The following is a 23061-nucleotide window of genomic DNA, read 5'->3' as shown; positions in this document are numbered from 1 at the left end:
ACAGACCACCAAGTTAGGAGGATGAGAGGAGCCTGAATTCTGCTTTGGTGTAGACATAAACGATTATCAGCCATTATTATTTATGTCACAAGATTTGCAACTTCCCTAATTACTCCTGCAGATAACATTACTGTCATAGAACCTAAGATTGGCCATTTGAGCTGTCTTTTCAGATTTTTCTGTTTCTGAGGATGATGGCTCCACCCAGACCCACCAAACCATCCTGTGGCCCCCACCCAGAAGCGGGCTGTTTTTCACACCCCTGTGATTGCATCCCCAACTAATCAGTGGCACCCATTCCCTGGCCCACTAAACTATCCTTGAAAAACCCTACCCTCTGAATTTCAGGAGAGGCTGATTTGAGTAATAATAAAACCCTAGTCTCCCATTCAGCCAGCTCTGTGTGAATTAAACTCTTTCTCTTTACAATTTCTCTGTCTTGATAAATCAGCTCTATCTGGGCAGCAGGCAAAATGAACCCACTGGGTGGTTACAGACTTACATAGGAAATGTCATGGTAATATGCACTGAAAGATCCATTTGTAGCTGAGATTCCATTTAGGAAGGAATTAGGGATTTTAAAGAGCTCTCCATCACTGCAGTATCACAGATTGCTTATCCATAGAGAATAAATTCAGATAGACACAACAGACATCTCACATAAGAGACCAGAGCTGAAGCAGCCAAGATTCAGGGCTGATAAATGAACACGAGATTCTCAAGTCTCCATCTTTCTGGGTTCACCTTTTGCTTTAACATCCAAATGCTCCAGCGCAAACCCCCATTCCAAGCACTGTAGGTGGTTCAGAACCTCTGCTAGGATTTTTGTTCATTCATTCCAACAACTTTTTATTGAGTAACTACTGTTACTCAATGTGTCAAGCTCTTATTCTAGGCACTAGAAATATAACATGAAAAGCAGGTTAAAAAAAAAAAAAAGTACTGCCCTCATGGAGCTTACATTCTCTGGGTGCGTTTGAGGTAGGGGAAATGGGGAGGAGGTAGGCTGTTCTGGTGTGTCCACTCTGCAGCCCACTTCCCTGTAGTCCCCTGTATCCTGCTAGCTGCTGCCACCTCTCTCTGCCCTGGTGGGAAATACTACTTTCTTCACTACTTTCTTCATTCCCCATAGCACACCACAAATACAAGCTATCTAGACATCCTTCAATCCAATTGAGTTGACACCTAACATTAACTATTGCACCTAGTGTTGGTAATAATAACAGGAAATACAACTTTCATACATTGTTAGTGTGAAAAGTAAATTGATACAACCTTTTTGATAGGTAATTAGGCAATAAATGATTCAGAAATTCTACTTGTAGGAATTTTTCCTCAGATGTATATAAAAGGATACTTTTTACAGCAGTGTTTCCCATGGCAATATGACTACAATAATGTAAATGTCCATCATAGAAGTGGTTATATAAAACCTAGTACATTCATACCATAAAACACTATGCAAAATACTATGCAACCATATTGAAAAATGAGGTAGGTCACTGAAAAGCTATATTATAGACTTCTTAAGTGGGAAAAAGTGTGATCTCACTTATATAAAGAAAAAATGTATACATAGCACTTCTAAATTTCAGTCCAAAAAACTGAAATGTATTTTTAAGAATGTCACTTTATTTCTCTAGAGCTAGATATAATATCTACATGGAATTTCTATTCAACCAAGTGGCAAAACTTAATCTTAACCAATTTGATGTCCTACTTCCCAGGGTTACTTTTAAGTTTCAGGGGGTTTAGAGTTTGGCAAGGCATTCAATAGACAAATACACCTATTCCCTAGAATAGGTATCTATACATGCTGGCATCCATGAGTCATACTTTTTCCCATCTGCTCTTTTGATCATTTCACCAAGGATCAATATTTAACTGGTACCCACCAACTATAGCCAGGATAATGTTTTAGCCAGTTGTCAAAGCACTGAAATACTTCTAAGCCAGTTGGTACACAGATGCTGCCCAAAACACTGCTCCACCCACCAGACCCACCCACCCCAACTCTCCTCCACCCTTGGAGCTGCCCTTACCTCTCCCACATCCATTAACTAAAGGGTATTTCTAGGCACGGCAGGGTTTCCAGGACCTGCTCCCGTGACACAGCCAGCATGTCATCCGACTGGCAGGTGCCCATGCCAAATATTGTCGAATATGTGCTCCCTCAGAATACAACCAAACTAATCTATTGATAAGGCAAAGCTGAGTTTATTAATTACTGCAGTATTGGAGAGCACTACCTTAGTAGTGAGATAAATTCTCAGTAGTATCCTGGAGCAGAAATGCAAAGTCAGGACGTTTTTGGGGCTTACAGATTGAGTTTAAGACAGGTCTTCCAATAGGGGGCGGTTTGATTAATACTGGGTAAGAATCACGTTATAATCATAATTTGTGTATGTAGCAAGGTAGGGGTTTTAAAGCAAAGGTTTTAGAAACTCTTGGAGAGCAAATTATCATGATGCTTATTTAAATAAAATTTTAACAAAGTTCTTGAAATGGAAAATATAGTTACTTGCGATTTTTATGTTTCTAAGAGTGTCCTGAAATAATAAAGCTATCTTGATTAAAACAATTAAATGGTAAAGTCATGTTAATGTAGAAGACATGCTGTTTGTCTATACATGGCTTCACTTCTGTGTTCTCTCTTGTAGTCATTTTTAAGCCTGACCTGCAAGGTGCGATGCTTAACATCTGGGACGTGATCAATCCACCTCTTCATTACCCTTTGGGTTGCCAAGATTGAGCATCACGTGTCTGAAGATGGTGCTATGATTTGAAGATGGGTTGTCCCCACCAAAACTCATGTTGAAGTTTTATTGCCAGTGTTCGGAGGTGGGGCCTAATGGGTGGTGTTTGCCCAGGCTGAGTGCAGTGGTGCAATCTCGGCCATAGGGGCAGATCCCTCATGAATTGATTAATGCCATCTCTTGGGAGTAAACTCAACTCCTGATATCCTTTAACCTACTCTATTTTTTCCATCACACTTTTCACCTTCTAACCTATTATATCTCATTTACTGTGGTTATGGTTTACTGTCAATCTGCTCACTCCCCAAAAGCAAAAAAATTTTTGTTTTTCTTTTTCACTGATGCATCCAAAACACTTAGAAGACTACCTGACACTGGCCGGGGGTGGTGGCTCACGCCTGTAATCCCAGCACTTTGGGAGGCAGAGGTGGGCGGATCACGAGGTCAGGAGATCAAGACCATCCTGGCTAACACAGTGAAACCCCGTCTCTACTAAAAATACAAAAAAATTAGCCGGGCATGGCGGCGGGCGCCTGTAGTCCCAGCTACTCGGGAGGCTGAGGCAGGAGAATGGCGTGATCCCAGGAGTCGGAGCTTGCAGTGAGCCGAGATCGCGCCACTGCACTCCAGTGTGGGCGACAGAGTGAGACTCCGTCTCAAATAAAAAAAAAAAAAAAGAAGACTACCTGACACTTAAAAAATGTCCGATGAGCAAATAAAGCACTTAGAAAAGTACCTGGCCAATAGTCAGAACCATGTAAGTGTTCATTCTCAAGGAAGATTATCTAGTGAAAAAGGAAAAAGAAGAAAACTTTTTTTTTTTTTTTTTTTTTGAGACGGAGTCTTGCTCTGTTGCCAGGCTAGAGTGCAGTGGCACGATCTCAGCTCACTGCAACCTCCGCCTCCCAGGTTCAAGCGATTATCCTTCCTCAGCGTCCCAAGTAGCTGGAACTACAGGCACGCACCACCACATCCAGCTAATTTTTTGGATTTTTAGTAGAGACGGGGTTTCACCATGTTGGCCAGGATGATCTCCATCTCTTGACTTCGTGATCCACCTACCTCAGCCTCCCAAAGTGCTGGGATTACAGGCGTGAGCCACAGCGCCCAGCCCAAAGAAAACTTTTTGAATGTAAAAATAAAATTCCTTGAGTTGTTAAATTAGAAAAAGTAAACCCATCCTTAACTCACTTTAATTTAGAAGTCAGTGTGAATTGGTAAATAGTTACTTTTGCATGATAAATGAGTTTTGCTACTTATAATCATATATAGCAATTCTTTTATCAGAATGTCCAGGTAACAGCTCCTCTGGTTCTGTTGACCATGAAAAGGACCCTTGTCTATAGTATGACTTGAAACCAGAAGGCAGAGCATTGTCTTGCTCACACTCAGCTTGGAATACGCATATCCAGTGACTCAAATTTTTTGCCACTCTGCACACATCTTCAAATGACTAGGAAAGTGTGATACATCTTGATTTTTGGGGTTACAAATAAATGTTAGCTCATAGGTAAATTCACAAATTCAGAATCCATGAATAATAAGGATCAATTTTACCATAAAGCACTCAATTGTATACTTTAAAAGTTAACTTTATGGTATGTGAATTTGTGAATTATATCTCAATAAAGCTCTTTTTTCCTTTTTAGTTTAAACTTAGTTTTTAAAAATTAGTTAAAAATAAAAAAAAGAAAGCTGGGCATGCTGGCTCGTGCCTGTAGTCCCAGCTACTTAGGAGGCTGAGGCAGGAGGATTGCTTGAACCCAGGAGTTTGAGACCAGCTTGGGCAACATAACATAATGAGACCTTGTCTCTAAAAAAAAGAAGAAAGAGAAGAAGACTATTGAGCATTTCAGTGGGCATTTCTATACTCAACGTATAAAACTCATGACTGACCAGCCACAGTTGCTCATGCCTGTAATCCCAGCACTTTGGGAGTCTGAAGCAGGTGGATCACTTGAGGGCAGGAGTTCAAGACCAGCCTGGCCAACATGGCAAGACCACATCTCTACTAAAAATGCAAAATTTAGCTGGGTGTGGTGGTGCATGTCCGTAATCCCAGCTACTTGGGAGGCTGAGGCATGAGAATCACTTGAACCCAGGAGGCAGAGGTTGCAGTGAGCTGAGATAGTACCACTGCATTCCAGCCTGGGCAATAGAGCAAGACTCTGTCTCATAAATAAATAAATACATCCATGTATACAAACTCATGACTGTCTGTGGCTTTTTCTTTACTCCCATGTATTCTGTGAGACAGAAAAATACCTTGCTGCTCCCTGAAAGAATGAGATTCATGAGTAGGCAGAGGCAGAGCAGGAGGAGACCCAGAAAGAGGACTTCCTAGGCACATTACAATGCTCCACATCCCAGTTCCTACCCTTTTGAGGCCTGCTTGTTCATCTTTCTTTGATCCCGCTGTAATCAATTGCTTAAGCTGGCTCAGGTAGGTTTCTATTTCTTGCAACCAAAATAATTATAACTAATACTGTAACCACCCAATGGGTTCACCTTGCCCACTGCCTAGACATAGCTGATTTATCAAGACAGGGGAATTGCAATAAAGAGTAATTAACGCAGAGCCAGCTGTGCAGGAGACTGGAGTTTGATTATTACTCAAATCAGTCTCCCCGAGCATTCGGGAGCAGAGTTTTTAAGGACAACTTGGTGGACTGGGGGAAACCAGTGAGCCAGGAGTGCTGATGGTCAGGGATGAAATCATAGGGAGTCGAAGCTGCCTTGTGCTGAGTCAGTTCCTGAGTGGGGACCACAAGATCAGATAAGGCTAAAGTAAGTCCTACAAAGTCAATCTAGTCCCCAGGCAGGAAGGAGGTCTGCTTTGGGAAAACGCTGTTATCATCTTTGTTTTAAACTACAAACCATAAACTAAGTTTCTCCCAAAGTTAGTTCAGCCTACACCCAGGAATGAACAAGGACAATTTGGAGGTTAGAAACAAGATGAAGCCGATTAAGTTAGATCTTTCATTGTCTCAGTCATAATTTTGCAAAGGCGGTTTTAATCCAACAGATTTTTAGCCACTTTTCTGGGATTATTTGACAAAACAATGAATGAGTATAATTAGTTCTTCAACTAGAACTTCAACAGATATTAAGATGACTGTGAAGCATCAGACTGTGAATTCCTTGAGGGCAAGATGTTAGCTTTTCATCTTTGGTCTACCTTAAATTTAGACTTGCCATCCCTTGAGCATAAGGAAAATGTTGAAATGTAAATAAATGTTGAGTGATATAAGGTATTCCTGGCACTGCAGGCTGTTCGTTAGAATCCCTGGAACAAGCACTCCTTTATGAATGATAACAACTTGGTGTGCGGTCCTGACTCTATCACCAACTAGCTGTGAGAACTTAGAAAAATGAGGAGAGCAGAAAAATCATCATGGGTTTCTAAGGCCTCTTGCAAGTCTGATATTTTCTCTTACGTAAATTAAACATACTTCTAAAAATAGTTTATATGATTGATTATCTTACTTCCTGGCCTGGAAGAAGGAGTGTAGTAACATAATCAATCATATATAAACCTTCTTCCTTCCTCCCTGACAGAAGACAAACGTCAATTTAGGCTGGCTCAGTCCAGTGCATCCCAGATCAAGTCAGTGTCCAACTAAGAACTATTCTAGCTCTCAGCTGAATTGGCAAATCCCTATTAAGATTAGAATACATAATTAAGGTGTTATTTTAGTGGAGAGACAGGGTATTTTTATTTTAACAGGACAAAAAAGAAGGTAAGCTTCATTCCCTCTTCACAAACATTTATTTTCTCCTCTGTTCAAGAGCCTAAGGCCTAAGGGAGCATTTCCCAGGTGACCAGAGCTACTAGTGCACTGCAGTCTGGAAGGGTCAGGGTGAAGCAGTGGTTTTCAAACTTTAGCTTGCAACAGAACCACATGGAAGGCTTGTCATAATCAGATGGCTGGGCTCCACCCCAGAGTTCCTGATTCAGTTAAGTCCAGGGTGGGGCCAGAAATTTTGTATTCCTCACAAATTCCCACAGGGTATGAACTGTTGGTTGTTGGTTCAGAACCTTACTTTTAGAACCAGGGAGGGAGAGAACCTCAGGGAGTTGATAGTTGGAGCCAGGTTATTTTATCTCTGAGAGGTTGTCAAATTGGAACATTATTTAATATATCACAGATAGAGGTAAAGAGAACCTCCATAAATGTTTTCATTGTGGTCTTCACCTTTCCTATTTTTAACTTTCCTAAAGAGCTAGGGAGCTTCTCTTAAGAGCTTTCTAGATGATTAAGTGTATCTCCTTTCAAAGCCCCATGACATGACGTACCAATTGAAAGAAACCTGTTCCCTCTTGAATCATCTATTTGATGCCTATGTAATGTGAGAATAGCTCTTTAATGAAACCAGTACATTAAAGCCTTTCATAAATGTTTTATGCCACTTCTTTTATCAATAGAGACCCCCCCTCTCCCCAAGTTAATCTTAAAAATACAGTCTTCTTACACTCCTTTATGAGTGCCTACTATGTACAAGGAATCAGATTAGGGACTATGGGAAATACATATTGGCTGCAACACAATTATATTGTATTCTGGAGTTAAGGGTACAAAGCAGAAGATGGCATGTGGCCTTACAAGGGCGCAGGCAAAGTTCTATAAGGGTCCAGGAAGGGTCATACTTTGAGGAAGGAATCACAGATAGCTTCATGGTATGGATTTTATTTTTCTCAAGGTTTTGAGCATCTGGAAATTTGGCCCTTTGTTACTTGGTGTTTAATGCTTTTTATGGTACTATGAATAATTTAAGCTAACATCAGTGGTATAACATTGTTATCTCTAAGAAATAAAAAGGAGAAAGCTGCATAGGACAGAAGAAAGTAAAGGGTTATTCACTGAATGGGAACCTGGAAGTCATAGTAGCATAACTGATTACTCACAGTAGTTCAGTGGAACTCCCTATTCTAACCTTGTCTCTTTTTCCATCATACACACACACACACACACACACACACACACACACACACACACACACACCTCCCACCCACACTGCTCTTTCAGCCTACCCATGTGTTAAGCCAGCTGGGCAATTGCAGTTTTAGAAAGAGCAGAGTCAAGAGGTGCACAAAAACACATTAGTCACCTTATAAACCGGACCTGTTGAAACAAACATACTTGCAGTTTCACTGGAACTATTCATATTTAACACTAGAATAAATAGTGTTGTGTATACTAATCTCGAGTATTTCAAAATGGATATAAGTCAGAATACGAGTGAAATTCAAACTGTGACATAACTTTCTACTCAATGTGTATTTAGTTCAATTAGATATATAATTCTGATCATACTTAAAATTGAGATGGAGGGTAAATTATCTCCAAATTTTTAGCAGCAGGTGGGAAGAAAGTGCCTATACCACATTACTATATTATAAAGAAAATTTTAGGCCAGGCATGGTGGCTCACACCTGTAATCCCAACATTTTGGGAGGCAAGGTTGGAGGGTTACTTGAGCCCAAGAGTTTGAGACCAACCTGGGCAACATAGTGAGATCCTCTCTTTACAAAAATTAAAAAAAAAAATAGCCAGGCATGGTGACATGCACCTGCAGTCCCAGCTACTCCAGGGGCTAAGGTGGGAGGATGGCTTGAGCCTGAGAGGTCAAGGCTGCAGTGAGAAGCGATCATGCCACTGAATTCTAGCCTGGGTGACAGAGCAAGACCCTGTAAGAACCTGTTTGAAAAAAAAAAGGAGAAAATTTTAAATGTGGTCTTCAAACATAATGTTATGGTTTTTTGATATTATTTAATTAACATAAGTATATTTCACTTCTAAAGTCAGAGTAGAACAAAAAAGGCTGTATTATAACAGAGTTCTGTTTTTTAAACCAAGTGGGCGACTCTCTCTTGAGTACACCCACACTCCCCTTTTTTGAGTGTGTACTTTTCACGAAAAAAGAAAAAACAAACTGGGCACAGTGGCTCACACCTGTAATCCCAGCATTTTGGGAGGCTGATGCGGGAGAATCGTTCAAGACCAGTCCTGAGGACTTAGCAAGATTCAGTCCCCATTAAAAATTATATATATAAATTTTCTATATAAATATATATAACATATTATACACAGACACACACACACACCCCAAGTGAAAGATTTTTCAGTTTCCTTTTAATTCTAGATCCTTGAAAACCATTAAACTCCTATCTTTTATTAGATGATTGTTTGAGGCATATATAATCATACCTTTTAACTGCTGCTGGTGATCAGGTATACTAGTCCATTCAGAGCTAAGTTCTCCCCTTATACAACATCTGAGAAGAAATACATTTGAATTATTTACAGAGCAAAGGCTGTGCCAGTGGAACTGAGGCAATAGCAATGTAAGCAGAAATACAGAAATCTATGTGGTATAATAGCATAATATTAAGTTCTGTCACTAACTAGCTGTGAGACTTTGAATAGCTCACTTCAGATCTCTGGGTCTTAGTTTCTTCATCTATAAAACAGAGTAATTGGACTTGATAAGTGGTTCTGAACTAGAATAGGCATCAGAACTATTAAGAGAGCTTCTTAAAAGCATCCATGGGCCAGGCGCAGTGGCTTATGCCTGTAATCCCAGCACTTTGGGAGGCTGAGGTGGGCGGACTATGAGGTCAGGAGATTGAGACCATCCTGGCCAACATGGTGAAACCCCGTCTCCACTAAAAATACAAAAATTAGCTAGGTGTGGTGGCGGGTGCCTGTAGTCGCAGCTACTCAGGAGGCTGAGGCAGGAGAATCGCTTGAACCTGGGAGGTGGAGGTTGCAGTGAGCCGAGATCATGCCACTGCACTCCAGCCTGGGTGGCACAGCAAGACTCCATCTCAAAAAAAAAAGTAAAAGAAAATGAAAAGCATCCATGCCAGTCCCCCATGCTCAGTTATACCCCACACCACCACCCCATCCCAGGCCTGGCAGGTGCTCTCCAGTGAAATTCTCTAGGTCATTCTGGATAGACTTCTGGATTCTTTCCACCTCCCATCTAAGAATCTCTAAGCTATGAAATATGTCTTTATTTTCTCTCACATTATCTCAAAGTGGAGCCAAGTAAGAGAAGCACTTAAGGCACTTAAATGGAAACTTGAATATTTATTAAACAAAGATGTCTTCCTATCTTAATCTGGTTGAAATCCTAGAATTCAAGCTCCCAGAGGCCATTGCAAACTTAGGCTATATCTAGAGCTTTAAAAATGAGACATGATTCTACATTCTTTTAAAACTTTCAAATCTGTACTGGCCTCAACATTTGTTCTGTTTCATACTGGAATGTCTTTTTTTTTTGTTAAAGTTTGTTCGGAAAAAAAAAATGTATCCTTTCTAGCTTGAATAGTCATTTAATCATAATCAAAATAACATTGGTTAAATGCCTTATTCTGCCTGATACAATGCTAGAAAATTCATAAAACGAGAAAAAGAAATCATTCCTGGTCTCTGAAAATATGTTTCAAAATCAATAGCATAAATAGCCAACCTTGAAGGTTTATGGTTTCATGATTCAAGATACAGAATTTCATGATGCATCATGAATTCTTTTTTTTCCCAAAGCACTTGAATATTTATTACCTATTTTTATCCACAGATCAGCCTTTTGAATTACAATCAGAAGGCATTTCATTCTTATACAACAAACTAAAAAAACAGATTAGATTCCTTGTTTTCTGTGAACAACGAGTTTGGGAAAGGTGGATAAGATTTGTAGCTCCAGTGTCTAGCACAACATAGGTGCTCAATAAATATTTGAGTAACTGGATGTGTTGCCTTCTTTCTCCAACTAACTCTGCCAGGCAAGCAAGCAGCAGGTTACCTGGACTCATCTGAATCATCACACACGATACCATGAGAATGAGTATCCACTCTCTTGGCTTGGAGTTGCTGATTTCTGAGGTTTTCAAGTGGTAATGCAGTGAATAGACCAGGAGAGACACTGCGGACATGTAATCGCATGCGTTGTTATTTTCACTGACTTCAAGGATGCTTTTAATTACCTCCTGATTCCTGGGGCAGCCTCAGCCTCGCTGCCTTTTATAGCAGCTGTAGCAGCTACAACTTTGGAATAGTTGACAGCTGTTCACACTTATTCATCTTTGTGCAGCATCTAACACAGGGCCTGGATTTAGGGGTTCAATAAACATTTGTTAAATTGAATTACAGAGGCTGCTAGGTCTAAAAAATACTGATGTGTGGCTCCCATGCCTAGAGATTCAGATTTAATTGGTCTTCAGTATGGCCTTGTATCAGTGTTTAAAATGTTTTTTTAGGTGATTTGAAGGTGCAGCCAAGGCTGACAACTATTGAATAGTCTTCATATACCCTGTCCTTTATTAAGAGGGAGATTAGTAGTTCATAAAACACATACACACACACACACACACATGAGATGTTAAAGAGAGACTAGCATCTTAATAGAAAATTTCTCTCTAATGTAGTCAGAATTCAAAGCTCAGAAAATAGCAGGAGGACATTCAGAGAGAAATAAGCACAAATGCCACTGACTTTATGAAACCTTTCAATGGCATTGCTTTGTTCCTAAGATACGGCCCAACATTCTTTGTTTTGTTTGCTTATTTCTTGAGATAGGATCTGTCACCCAGGTGGAGTGCAGAGGCACAATCACAGCTCACTGCTAACTCGATCTCCCAGACCCAAGTGGGAGACTCAGCCACCAAAGTAGGTGGGACTACAGGCATATGTCACCATGCTAATTTTTTTCTTAATTTTATCTTTTGTAGAAATGAGGTCTCATAATGTTGTCCAAGCTGGTCTCAAACTCCTGGCCTGAAGCAATCCTCCTGCCTAGGCTTCCCAAAGTGCTGAGATTACAGGTGTGAGCCACCACACCTGGCCTGGCCCAACATTTTCTCATGGCTACAAAGCCTCTATCATGACACCCCAACCTGGCTTTCCAATCTCATCTGGTGCTGCCTCCTCCCTCACCCTCTTTGCAGCCTGCCTGCTGGCCTTCTCTCAGTTCCATGGTCTGCCATGCCCCTTCCCACTTTGGACCCTCCCAGCTAGAATACTGTTCACTCCTCATTCTTACTTTCATCCCAACCATCCTACCCAAGCCTTTGCCTTGCCAGCTCCTAAGCACTGTGGGAGTTCATGATTGAATGTCATTTTGTCAGGGAAGAATGCTTTCCTTGAACCCTCAGAACAGAAGTTATGCCTTGGCTCAGCACCTGTCATAGCACTCATTACAGCTATCATCAATTATTTATTTGGTTAATTGTTTAATGTCTGTCTTCTTCACACAGGAATGGGATTGGATTGATCTTGTTTGCCCCTCAATGAGCCTCTGCTACTGAATCATTCTGCGACTTTGGACGTATTATTTAACCTCGCCAAGCTTCAAGTTTCTAATTAGTAAAATGGTAATATCAGCACTACTTATCTGATAGGATTGCTGTAAGAATTAAATGAGATCATTCCTGCAGAAGGCTTGTGGTTCGGTGCCTATGACATAGTAAGTGCTAAAAAAAAATAAAAATAAAAAAATAAGGATGATTATTCTGAAAAGGTCTTTAGCTTAGACATGTTTCAGATGGCCTCTTAAGGCCCCTTCCCAACTCCCTCTCACAAGTGTATGATGCCACATCATTTTGGAGTTTAGGGCTTAAATAACAGCTACTTTATTCCCTTCCAAAATATGTAATCAAATCAGAAATAAAACACAGAAGACAGAAAAATAAATATCAAATTGTTAACTTTAAAACAGATAAAACTCATTGGATAATGTGACTTTAGATATAAAACCAAAGGGGCTTATTAACACCCCTCCCCAAATTGAATTTGCCTCTCCTTATGGGCAGAGATGCTTCAGCAGGCAGACCACAGGGAAGAGCAGAAAATGTAGGCATTCTGGGTATAGACTGGCTCTGCAAGACAAACCCAAAAGGCACTGAGCTAAGTGACTTCACCAGTCAGGTAAGTTATCACATCTCCTTGAAGGAAGAGAGAGAGAGCAGAAGATAAAATGTGTCCTGCCATGCCTTTCTCTGCTGGGGAAGGGAGTGGATCATCTATTCCTTCCATGGAAACAGGAGTGGGAAAGAAGTACTCTCTCCCTCACAGTGTGGTTCCAATGCCAGTAGAATGGTATTTCTCAGAAGATAATTACAAAATTTACTTCGAAAAACAAGTCATACTGTACTATGGGTGATATTTCCAATAATGATATACCAGAAGTTTGTTGAATGATTTGTCTTTTAAATCAGGTGGTGTCTCTAGGTGTCTGTATGAATAACAATGTTTGAGGATAACATCAAGAGTCTTAATCTGAGGCCCCTCATAGCTAAGGCCCAGGCTTCCTCTGGCCTTCCAAGATCACTGCCAATCTCCTGCCCGTTCTTCAGGAGAGACCCTGATTTTCAAACTAGTGCAGGTCTGAGACCACTTTTTTATACCCGTTGATGTCAAAACGAGAAAAATAAATTATGTAACTCCTGTGGTCTGAATGTTTGTGTTCCCCCTAAATTCATATGTTGAAATCCTAACCCCTACAGTAATGGTATTAAGAGGTGGGGCCTTTGAGAGACGATTAAATCATGGAGTCAGACCGCTAAAGAATGGGATGAGTGCCCTTGTATAACAGACCTGAGAGAGACCTCACCCCTTCCATTATGTGAGTACACGGCAAGAAGGCAGCAGGCTGTGAACCAGGAAATGGGCCCTCCCAGACCCTGAATCTACAGGCACCTTGATCTTGGACTTCCAGCCTCCAGACCTATGAGAAATAAATTTCTTGGCCGGGCGCAGTGGCTCACACCTGTAATCCTAGCACTTTGGGAGGCCAAGGCAGGAGAATCACCTGAAGTCAGGAGTTTGAGACCAGCCTGGTCAACATGGTGAAACCCCATCTCTACTAAAAACAAAAAAAATAGCAGGGCATGGTGGTGCGTGCCTGTAATCCCAGCTACTCAGGAGGCTGAGGCAGGAGAATCGCTTGAGCCTGGGAGGCAGAGGTAGCAGTGAGCCAAGATCACGCCACTGCCCTCCAGCCTGGGTGACAAGAGCAAAACTCTGTCTCAAAAAAAAAAAAAAAAATTTTTCTTGTTCATAAGCTACCCAGTCTATGGTAGTTTGTTATGGCAATACAAACTAAAACATAACCAACCACTTTTTTAGGGAAGCTAAATGTATAAGGCCTTATTAAAGATTATCGCATAGTTTTTAAAACCATGGACTTTGGAGAAATAAATCCAAATTCTGACATTACTATATGACTTAGAACATATTACCTCTTTGTACCTCAATGTCCTTATCTATAAAATGGGAACAATAACAGTATCCATCTCATAATGTTGTGTGAGTAAAAGAGTACATTCAAATAATTTAGATCAGCATCTTGCCTATGTGTTCAATAAATGTTAGCCACTATTATTCAGTTTGAAAGACCATTGTTTATTCTGGAATTATATCCACTTTATCACTTTGGTATTAAACTGTCTCTTCATAAAATTATATCAATTGTTTCTAGTAAATCCCTTTTTTAATTTCCTTATCTGATGAAATTAAAAGTTGGCAAATTATAATTGTCCCTCCAATTTTTGTTTTTAAATATAACCGATGCGTAAAAAACAAAGCATAAAAAGTAAAGTAGAGGTTCCTCTTCAAAGACTTTCCTCCCCATCTAATTAAGAATAAATAGTAACTTCTCTTAGAAGCAAAATTTATTCAAAGACCTGTGCTAACATTCTTAAATATCTGCTAGCTGTAATAAAGAAATCAGTGTACTTTATGTTCTTAGCTCCCATAATTTAGCCTAAATATTTGCCCTGGCATGCTTACACTAGTCCAAGCAAGCATTAGGTTATAGCCTGTTCCTCTTATTTGAAGGTGTTTTTACCTTTTTCAGCATTCCACAAGTTACTGCCACCTTCCTTTGTTCTCCTCTGCCCTTGCCTCTTTTAAAAAGTTCTAAGTTGCTAGCCAATCAGGACAAATACAGAATGTGAGGTCCCATTCCAGCCAATGGAAACTGGACACAGCAGTAAAGTGGACCATCAGGTTATAAATGACCCTGTCTCCTTTGTTTGGTGCATTCTCATGGCAAAACTGCTGGTGAGTGTACCCTTTCTGCAGAAAGTATAAAAACGGCATTGCTGAGGAAATTAAATTTGTGTTCAAGTGCTATTTCTTTACAGCACCAAGGAACAAGCATTACAAATAAAAGTATCTAGAAACCACTTCTAAAAGGGAAAATTAAGCTATTTTTCTCCTTCTCACACACTCATGGAACACTTTTATGACCAAATGTGTTGTGGTTTTTCCCCACATACCAAGCAATTCTCCAGTAGTGTCTCCAGCTGGGTGTGTTCTAACTCAAGCCGGCACTGTCTACTTAGAGATAGTGTCAGATCCCACAGACTGAGGGCTCAATCCCACAAGACTGCTCCCTACTTCAGATGCCAATCTGAAGTAGTAGGTTGTCACCTATACTGATGACTGACAAGCTATAAATCAGGGCTCCCTCTAGCCCCTCCTCAGGTTCAATTAATTTGCAAGAGTAGCTCACAGAATTCGGGGAAACACTACTTACATTTGCCAGTTTATTGATGAAGGATATTTTAAAAAGATAAAAAGGAACACCAGATGAAGAGAATCATGGGGTGAGGTGTTGGGGGAGGTGCAGGCCTTCCATGCCCTCTCCTGGGCACCACCCTCCAGGAACTTCCACTTGTTCAGCTATTTGAAGCTCAATCCTTGTTGAGGAGTTTTTAGAACTTAATGTCCAGCCCCACCCCCTTTCCTGGAGGTTGATGCGAAACTTCCAACCCTCTAATCCTCTAATCGCTTGGTCTTTCTGGTGATTTGGCCCTATCCTGAGGCTATCTAGGGGCCCTACCCTAAATCACTTTATTAGCATAAACTTTCTCGTTATCTAAGGGGCTCCCTATGAATAACAAAAGACATTTCTGTAACTCAGGAAATTCCAAGTGTGTCAGGAACTGGAGACAAAGATCAAAGATACTGCTTGTATTTCATATTATACCACACCACTGAACTACAGTGCAGTGCTTCCCACTTTCCTTTTATGAAGATCTTAAAGCTAAGGAGATAGAAATAAATATATATATGTACATATATATATATAGTAATTAACTTTTAGAATATTACCAACTCTCCTGCCCCTTTATCCACATAATTTGTCTTTGTTGCAATGTAGTATCCTACCAAGGTTCTGTTAAAGGATTTGCACAAAGGTCTGGAGGGCTCTGTGAAAATGTTGATGGGTTAAACAGTCTTCATTCATGGTTAATTGTTCTGCCCATTTTCCTTGATGTGGCATCATGCAGTGGTGAATTTATGATAAACATGTAATCGTCCTACAAATTCTTCCTGACTGCTGAACAGACAAAATCAATTCACTGAGACCATGGCATTAAGTAGAGAAAAAGTTTAATTGACCCAAGGCCAGCCCACATGGGAGAACTGGAGTTATCACTCACATCAGTCACCCTAAAGGCTCAGATGTTAAGGGTTTATATGGACAATTTGGTGGGCAGAGTGCTAGGGAATGGTGCTGCTGATTGGTTGGGATGAAATCATAGGGGTGTGGAAAACTATCTTCATGCACCAAGTCCATCTCTGGGTTTGGGCCACAGGATCAGTGGAGTTTAAGTGTACTCAGTTTGAAAAACATCTCAAAAACACCCATATTAGGTTCTACAACAGTGATGTTACCTACAGGAGCAATTGGGAAGGTCACAAACTTTGTGACCTCTGGCCACATGAGCCCAGAGTGGTAAGGGATTAGAAACTACATCTACCTCTTAGCAGAGTGCAGACCCCTCTCATAATCCTAACCTCGTGGCCTTTCATTGCTTTTTCAAAGGCAGTTTAATTTTGGGAAGGGCTGTTATCATCCTTGCTTAAAGGTTAAACTATAAACTAAATTCCTCCCAAGGTTAATTTGGCCTATGCTCAGGAACAATCAAGGACGACTCAAAGGTGAGAAGCAAGATGGAGTTAACTACGTCAGATTTCTCTTACTGTCATAATTTCACAATGGCAGTTTCAAATGCTCCTCATGATGATAATGTCTGTGGTGACAGTGATCCTAATATTCTCTGTCCCTTTGTTAGATATGAGTTCTAAATTTCTTTTCAAAGAATCAATATGTTAGTATGTTCAATTATTTGCCTTCTACTTTTAAACTTAACTTCTTCATAAAGCAATGTTTTTCGATTACCTGCTCCACCCTGACTCATTCCAATTACCTGCTCCACCCTGACTCATTCCGATTACCTGCTCCACATTGACTCATTCCAATTACCTCTGTCATAACCATTTTTCCCCGCCAAACCACTTACCCCATCACTCTCTTTAAATTAGCCAAATGGAATTAGTTTAGCCTGTGTGGTCTAACCCTAGCCAACAGGGGAATGCCACAGCAGCAGAGGCCATGTGCATCAGGGATAAGAACCCCTTCCCCTCCCTTGTCCAAGTGTGTGCTCACCATTGCTCCATCTGTAAGGGCACACCCTTCTATAGAAGTGACTTGCCTTACTGATAATTAAAAAGAAAATTTTATATTTGAGTGCTATTTGTTTTGCAGCACCAAAACTTTATTTATAACAATTTGGGGGCTCGCCTGTGATTACATTCCCCTCCAGGGGTGGTCTCTGGTTCTCTCTCGTGAGGAGGTGTGCCCCACCCCCTTGTGGCAGCCTCAAGGGTGAGAAATCAGGACCTACCCAGTGTGAGGAATAACCTGAGCTCTCAGCAACATGGAAAGAAACTGGCCAGCAACCTAGCTTAAAGTATCCTCACATACTGCCACGATGGCTCTGTGCACAGACCAAGGAAGGAGAAGCCCACAGGAGCCAGTAAAGTATTTCTTTGGTGGTCAGGACTAAGGAAAAAGCCAGGGGGCGATAAAGCATTCATTGGTTAGGACATACCAAGGACAGAGAAACCGCAGGGGCAGTAAAGCATTCCTTAGTCAGGACTAGAGAAAGAAAGCTGCAGGGGGCGGTGAAGTACTCCTTAGTCAGGATGTCTTGGAGGTTAAAAAGAGGTGAGAAATCCCCATTGGGGGGTGCTGAATCTCACAAAGAGGTGAGAAATCCCCATGAGGAGGGGTTGAACCTCAGAAAGCGGTGAGAAATCCCCATGCTGAGAGTGAACCTCAAAAAGAGGTAAGAAATCCCCATGGGGGGGTTGAACCTCAAAAAGAGGTGAGAAATCCCCATGGGGGGGGTTGAACCTCAAAAAGAGGTGAGAAATCCCCATGGAGGGGGTTGAACCTCACACAAACCTCTGGTAGTAAGAAAAATATTCAGAACTCCCCTTTCCTTTCTTCTCAGGGGAAGAAAGAGTAGCTCCACTCCCGCCGGTTGCTCTCATAGGGGAAGGGGAAGGAGAGGGGAGAACAGTAGCATAAGCGGCTGGCAGAGGCAGGGAAAGACCAGCAGAGAGGACGGAGAAAAGAGAGAGAGAAAAAGAGAGGCAGAGAGAGAGAGAGGAAGAGAGAGAGACAAAGACGGAGTCAAAGAGAGAGAGAGGCAGAGACAGAGGAAGAGACAGAGAGACAAAGAGGGAGTCAAAGAGAGAGAGGGAGAGACAGAAAGTCAAAGAAAGAAAGAAAGAAAGAGAGAGATAGAAGTAGTAAAGAGAAAACAGTGTACCCTATTCCTTTAAAAGCCAGGGTAAATTTAAAACCTATAATTGATAATTGAAGGTCTTCTCCATGACCCTATAACACTCCAATACCACTTTGCTGTCAGCGTAAACAAGGGCGTAGCCCGAAAGCACTGAGGCCACTGACAACCCATAGCCTTTCTAATCAAAAATCCTTAACCCAGTAACTCGCAGATGGCCCAAATGCATTCAATCTGTAGCGGCAACAGCTTTGCTAACAGAAGGAAGTAGAAAAACAACTTTTGGAGGAAATCTCATTGTGAGCACACCTCATCAGGTCAGAACCATCCTAAGTCAAAAAAGAAAAGAAAAAAAGAAGCAAAAAGGTAGCTTACTGACTCAAGAACCTTAAAGTATAAGGCTATTCTGTTAGAAAAAGATGATTTAACATTGACCACTGAAAATTCCCTCAACCCAGCAGGTTTCCTAACAGGGATCTTAATTACCTTACAAAGGTCCAACCAGACCTAGGAGGAACTCCCTTCAGAACAAGACAATAGATGGTTCCTCCCTCCCGGGTGATTGAGGGAAAAAGACACAATGGGTATTCAGTAAATGATATGGAAACTCTTGCAGAAGCAGAGTTAGGAAAATTACCTAATAATTGGTCTGCTCAAACATGCCAGCTGGTTGCACTCAGCCAAGCCTTAAAGTACTTACAGAATTAGGAAACAGCCATCTATACCAATTATAAGTTAATATGGACTGAACGAGGCCTTATTAATAGCAAAGAATAATTGAAATCCCAAACTTACAAAAGTAACTGTACTTTACAAAAGTTAAGTTTGCTAAAAGTTAACCGTATAACATGTATTATCCTAACTTCTAATCTGTGGCCTTAGACAGCCTAGTCCACAGACATGAAGGAAGTTCGCTTTGGAAAAGAAAGGTTATCATCTTTGAGAAAAAAAAGTCAGGGGGATAATTTATATAAAAAGGAATGTTATATGGTAAGTTCTTGTCCTAAAATAAATTAACCGGTTGTTTAAAGAAAGGGATGTTTGCAACAAGTAAAAAAGTTGAGGCATGTCAAACAATTGTCTGTAAAAGTTGTGAAAAAAGAAAGTTATAACAGGGAATTTATGCGAAATGCTGTATAATTTAAAAGTAATTAGGCCTCCTGAATGTAAAACTAATGAAGAAACAGTTTATGTGCAAGGTGTATAAGGAAAGTAAAATATATCTTTGGTAAAAGGATTATAAGGAGGCATAAGAATGTGGATTTTTACCTACATTAAAAGGTTAAAAAATTTGTTTTAAAGGTTTAAACAAGTTTTGAAATGTTAATTGTAAAGGAAATTCTGTGTGTAAACATACTGGCCAAAGTTAAAGGGGTATCATCCAGTTTTTCTGTGAACTGGACATTAAAATAAAAGCACAAAAGGTTTTTCTAAAAGCACTAACCTGCTCTTTAACAAAAATTATAAAAGGTTAAAAAGAGACTATAAAAATCTTACCTTATGGTCAGACATTAAAAATTGAATAAATATGCCTACAAGGTTTTATTACAATTAAGTTTAACATTAATAACACACTAATATAAAGATGAAATTTAGCTTATCTGGTATAAAAATCATACAGGAAGCATTGTCAAATATAAAATGGTGTTTGGCTTTCTTTGGTCTAAAAAGTAATAAAAATAGGTGCTAAAGGAAATTTCTCAGTAAGAAGGCACCAAGGACTATAAAGTCCACTGCTGATGTCCCCACATTTAAAACAAAAGGTCAATTTCTTAGAAATTATATACTTGGTTTATCTTCCATTTTCCTTTCCCTCAAAACTAAAAGTCTTTTAGCACAGGTAGCACCCCTAGAATTTCTGGTAAACTAGCACGAGCCTGAGGATCACGTTCTCATCAAATGGTAGAAAGAAGGAAAACTCGAGCCAGCCTGGGAAGGACCCTACCTTGTGCTGCTAACCGCCAAGACGGCTGTTCGTACAACAAAAAGGGGATGGACTCATCACAGTTGAGTCAAAAAAGTGCTGCCCCTCCAGAGTCGTGGGCCATAGTCCCAGGGGAAAACCCTACCAAACTAAAGCTAAGAAAAATTTAACTCTCTTTCATCTATTCTATTACTCTTTCTTCTTTCCTCACTCTATTGCTGACCATCTAGTTATTAATATAACCAAGTCAATTTCACCTCAAACTATTGCATTTAATGCTTGCCTTGTTATACCCTGTGGGGACTTGCCAACTCAAAGACAGCTCTCTGCTTCAGAAAAGTAACTCTGTCCCTCCTGACTCTCCTCAGACTAGGCATTAGTGAATTGGGACCATTTAATCCGGGGAGATTTTAATAAAGACCCCAGTGTCAACCAGCAGTCTTGCTCCCAGATGTACAGCTTTTATGCCATAGTTGGTCCAACATTCTGTGGACCACTAAAGAGCAAGGATGGACTGCCCCAATCTGTTTTTATAATTTCCTAAAACCATGCATTCATTTTACTAGAGGGTCACCCTGCCCCCACCCCACCCCCCAACTCTCAGCTAAACCAGTGCAATCCTATAGAGGTTATTATCTCAAACCCTCAAAGTTCTTCCCCTTTTCTAAGCTGGTTCCCTTCTTTAAGCTGGTTTTATGCTATGGGGGCTGAGGTTTCAGAGACAGACCCTATTGGATTCTTTGAAATGCATTTCTTTGATTCCCCACCACCTGTACCTTTCTCTAAGCCTTCTTCCAAAACCTCTCACAACGGAACAATTGCTCCTCCTCCATCTAACAAGACCAAGACAAGACCGAGACAGCTATCATAGAAGTTAAAGACTTAAAACAAATTTTGGCAATTAAGACAGGATATCAAGATGCAAATGCCTGGTTGGAATGGATCAAATATTCCATCTGCACGTTAAACAAAAGCAATTGTTATGTTTGTGCACACCGCAGGCCAGAGGCCCAGATTGTCCCCTTTCCACTAGGGTGGTCCTCCAGTTGACTGGGCGTGGGATGCATGGTAGCTCTTTTCCAGGATTCTACAGCTTGAAGTAACAAGTCATGCCACCCTCTGTCTCTGCTATATCCCAAAATCCGGCACCCAGCGGGTCAGCCCCCAAGGGCCATCCAGCTTCCATCTCCCAACACTAAGTTCACTTCGTGTCTCTCACGACAGGGAGGAAACTTAGCATTCCTTGGAGACCTGAAGGGGTGTGGTGAGCTTAAGAATTTTCAAGAGCTTATCAATCAGTCAGCCCTTGTTCATCCCCGAGTGGATGTGTGGTGGTATTGCTGTGGACCTTTACTGGACACTCTGCCAAATAATTGGAGTGGCATCTGTGCTTTAGTCCAATTGGCTATCCCTTTTACCCTGGCATTTCATCAACCAAAGGAAGGGAAAATAAGACATTATAAAGCGAGAGAAGCCCCTTATGGGTCTTTCAACTCTCACGCCTATTTAAATGCCATCGGAGTCCCACGGGGAATACCAAATCAATTTAAAGCCCAAATCAAATAGCTGCAGGATTCGAGTCAATATTTTGTTGGGTGACAATTAATAAAAAGGTAAATTGGATAAACTACAACTATTACAACCAACAGTGATTTATTAACTACACTAGAGGTGCTGTTAAAGGAATAGCTGAGCAATTAGGGGCTACTAGCCAGATGGCTTGGGAAAATAGGATAGCCTTAGACATGATATTAGCAGAAAGAGGAGGAGTCTGCATCATGATTAAAACTCAATGTTGCACCTTCATTCGAAACACCACCACCCCTAACGGAAGTATAACAAAGGCATTGCAAGGTCTGACTGCTCTATCCAATGAGTTACCCATCAACTCAGGGGTAAATGACCCCTTTACAGAATCGCTAGAAAAGTGGTTCGGTAAACGGAAAAGAATAATAGCCTCAATTCTTACTTCCCTCACAGCCGTAATGGGTATACTTATCCTTGTCTGGTGTTGTGTCACACCATGCATCTGTGGGTTGGTGCAGAGGCTCATAAAAACGACACTTACTAAAACCTCCCTTAACTATCCTCCACCTTATCCAGAGAAGCTTCTTTTAGAAAATCAAGTAGAACACTAAGCCAAGACATGTTAAAAAGTTTGAAAAGAAAGAGTTGTGAGGAAATGCAAGAGGTGGGGTTGTTGGATATGCGTTCTAAATTTCTTTTCAAAGAATCAATATGTTAGTATGTTCAATTCTTTGCCCTCTACTTTTAAACTTAACTTCCTCGCAAAGCAACCTTTTTCGATTACCTGCTCTACCCTGACTCATTCCAATTACCTATTCCACCCTGACTCATTCCGATTACCTGCTCTGTCATAACCATTTTTCCCACCAAACCACTCAGCCCATCACTCTCTTTAAATCAGCCAATCGGAATTATTTACCCTGTGCGGTCTAACCCTAGCCAATAGGGGAACGACACAGCAGCAGAGACCATGTGCGTCAGGGATAAGAACCCCTTCCCCTCCCTTGTCCAAGTGTGCGCTCACCATTGCTCCATCTGTAAGGGCGCACCCTTCCGTAGAAGTAACTTGCCTTGCTGATAATTAAAAAGAAAGTTTTATATTTGAGTGCTATTTATTTTGCAGCACCGAAACTTTATTTATAACACCTTGACTTGAGGCAATTGAGGCACTGAATGAACAAACTGTTCATTTGAACTGACTGCAAGACAATCGAGGAAGTGGTGAAACAATTCACCAATTTCACCAG

General features: G+C 40.8%; 1 long non-coding RNA gene across 4 annotated transcripts in view; it reads right to left on the bottom strand.

Moving 5' to 3' along the window:
• LOC129526638 (uncharacterized) overlaps positions 1 to 23061 on the bottom strand; it is a 422067-nt gene that overhangs the window by 386057 nt on the left and 12949 nt on the right. The window contains exons 5-7 of one of the 4 annotated variants that reach the window (XR_010130752.1): positions 10747 to 12231; positions 8966 to 9033; positions 8358 to 8455 (exon numbers count right to left, since the gene is read on the bottom strand). The exons of the other annotated variants lie outside the window; for them this stretch is intronic. This is a non-coding gene — a long non-coding RNA (uncharacterized lncRNA). Of the gene's footprint in view, positions 1 to 8357; positions 8456 to 8965; positions 9034 to 10746; positions 12232 to 23061 lie in introns of those variants that run through there. 4 annotated transcript variants of the gene reach the window in all.

This window comes from Gorilla gorilla, chromosome 15 (genome assembly GCF_029281585.2).
Source record: "Gorilla gorilla gorilla isolate KB3781 chromosome 15, NHGRI_mGorGor1-v2.1_pri, whole genome shotgun sequence".
NCBI classification, from domain to species: Eukaryota; Metazoa; Chordata; class Mammalia; order Primates; family Hominidae; genus Gorilla; species Gorilla gorilla.
Note: the sequence above shows the minus strand (reverse complement) of the source record. Positions and strands in the feature narration are given on the sequence as shown.